Source organism: Penaeus chinensis, chromosome 31, assembly GCF_019202785.1.
Source record: "Penaeus chinensis breed Huanghai No. 1 chromosome 31, ASM1920278v2, whole genome shotgun sequence".
Lineage (NCBI taxonomy): Eukaryota > Metazoa > Arthropoda > Malacostraca > Decapoda > Penaeidae > Penaeus > Penaeus chinensis.
Window position 1 is genome coordinate 11,882,711 of NC_061849.1, and position 2,551 is coordinate 11,885,261.

The following is a 2,551-nucleotide window of genomic DNA, read 5'->3' on the forward strand; positions in this document are numbered from 1 at the left end:
AAGTTGTGCAAAGGAATTGACGAGTAAATGGGTTAAGGTTGGGTAAGGTAAGGTATAGGGGTTAGATCAAGTGAAGGATGTATATGCATTTGAGGAATGAAAACAGGTTGTCAAAGCAGAAAGTGTGAGAAGTTGTGGGAGGGATCACGAAACTCGGTCCCATTTGGCTGGGCTAAATAGAGTATTTAAGAATTTTGTAGAGATGGGGGTAGTAAAAGGACGGGGGCGTGTGGAAGAGGGAGTATTGTTGAGGGAGGTAGTGTTATGGGGAGGTGGACAATAAGGTTGTAAGGTAGTAATAAGGGATGATGGGGTAGTTGATGAAGAAGGTTGTGGGGGTATAGTTGTTGAAGTTGAGCATGTTGGGAGTAGAAATGTCTCCTGGGGTGTTGATTAGGGTGGATACTGTACTAGTCGGCATTGAGGAGAGGGTATTAGTTGTAGTGTTCAGAGCCGTGGTCAAAGGAGAGCCTGGGGTCAGGGATTCGGGCGAGTTTGAATTGGTGGAGCTATTTGATGAAGAGGCAAGCCTCATTGCCTCTAATAATGGTATGGTTAATGGTTAATGGTTATTCATTGTTGGCCATGATAAGCCTGGAGTATGTTGGGGAGAGAAACGGTCCACCCCTCAGGGTCACTTGAGGGGTAAGGGCTAGACAACTAAAGCAGGGGAATACCGTGCCCATGGCTCCCTCAGGCCGTTCATAACTGGCACAAAGTCAGCCTTTCATCCTTTCAGCACGGCTCTCACACCTTAGGAAGTGGATAGTAGAAGGGGTTGGTGAAGAGACAGAAAGGAAAAAGTAGGAGGGGGAAAAAAAGACCATGCAAAATTTGATGAGTCGAGGGCTGAGTCCCAAGGTTGGGGAGTTCCCCAGCATTGGGTCCCAGTCTCCGCCTCCTAAGCCCCCCCACGACAACAACGGGCAAGGGGTTGGGGGGGAAGGCTGTGGGGGTAAAGGGGATAGAGTTGAGAATGCTGGGAGAGTAGGAATGTCTCCTGGAGGTTGAGTATTGACTTGGGTAAATTATCTACTAGTAGGCATTGAGGAGCCGGTTGTAGTTGCATTGTTCAGAGTTGTGGTCAAAGGAGAGCCTGAGGTCAAGAGAGTTTGAGTCCGTGGGGCTATGCAATGAAAGGGCAAGGCTCATTGCCCCTAACAAGGGTATAATATCATTATTGACCACAGTAAGCCTAGAGTATGATGGGGAGAGAAACAGTCATTCCCTCAGGGTCCCTTTGAGTAAGGGCTACACAACTAAATAGGGGAATACTGTGCCCATGGCTCCCCTAGGCAGTTCAGGACTGGCACAAATCAGCCTTTCATCCTTTCAACATGGCTTCCACACCTTAGGAAGTGGATAGTAGAAGAGGTTGGAGAAGGGAAGGAAGTGAAAAAGCGGGAGGGGAAGAAGACCATGCAAAATTAGTTGAGTCAAGGGCTGAGACCCAAGGCAGGGGAGATCCCCAGCATCAGATTCCAGTCTCCGTCTCCTAAGCCCTCCCACGACACCAATGGGCAAGGGATTGGGGAGGCTGCACACTCATTGGAATGATGGCCTGGAAAATTTTCTTAGACTGTTTAATCATTATTTTGTCTAATTAAAGTATACTCTGTTTCTCCAATTTATGGTTCTAAATTTGGTCCAATATATTCTAGATGACTTACATAATCATAACATATACTTTTATGGTCCACACACAAACATAGCCTACATAGGTGTAAATTGGTGTCTGGACCAACTCAAAACCCGACAGGATTCCTGGATAACCTGTTTAACTGAATTACGAGTGATAATTGTATGAAGGGAATGAATAATGTAGGTAAAAGGTAACATTACATTGATAGCAAGGCATATACAATAATAAAAATTTATTACACATTAAATGGACAAACTACCAGTCAGTGTCTGGTGATTCTGAACAACAGTCAGTACAGGTACTTTGCTGGTTTGTGTGCACAAGCAGATACCCTATCAGTAAGCAAACTGCTTGCTTGTGCCAGCTGGATCATTTGGAGAGGCTTTTACTCTACAAAGGCTTACAAATTAAAGATTACTGAATCTCTCTGAAATGTAAATATAATTTTCTTTTGTCTCTACATAAGTGAACCTATTAAAATCTGTTTGCATTTATAATATATGTTTGTTAAATTATTCACTGTTCATTATGAATAAAAGTATAATACAATAATTATCTTTTCTTAATCATCCTACTTCTAGGTATCTACAGATTTACACCTACCCCTAAAATTATGTTGGTGTATATCAACCTTGTTATAAATGAGACACCACAAATTCTTTAAGTTCTAAGCAGAGAAGGATTATTAAGAAGAACATTTTATAAATAGTATTTTTATATTTACAACATCCCAATATGATACACTGTACAAATCATACATGGCTGCTAGCAAAGTCTGTTTTCAAGTTAACATGTAAATTAATGTTTTAAAGATTTTATAGATCTGGAAACACTGAAATTTATGAGGAGAAAAAGAAATGCAACAACTCTTAGTCAATTCTCTTAAATATTGTAAATAATTATCTTTTC

The 2,551-nt window shown here is 41.6% G+C and overlaps 1 protein-coding gene across 1 annotated transcript in view; it reads right to left on the bottom strand.

Annotated features, from left to right (window-relative positions):
• Positions 1 to 1,859: 1,859 nt before the first annotated feature.
• LOC125042171 (prostaglandin E synthase 2-like) overlaps positions 1,860 to 2,551 on the bottom strand; it is a 5,775-nt gene continuing 5,083 nt past the window's right edge. The window contains exon 6 of the mRNA XM_047637649.1: positions 1,860 to 2,551. This exon is cut by the window's right edge and continues 521 nt beyond it. The gene's annotated coding sequence lies outside the window, so the exon portion shown is untranslated.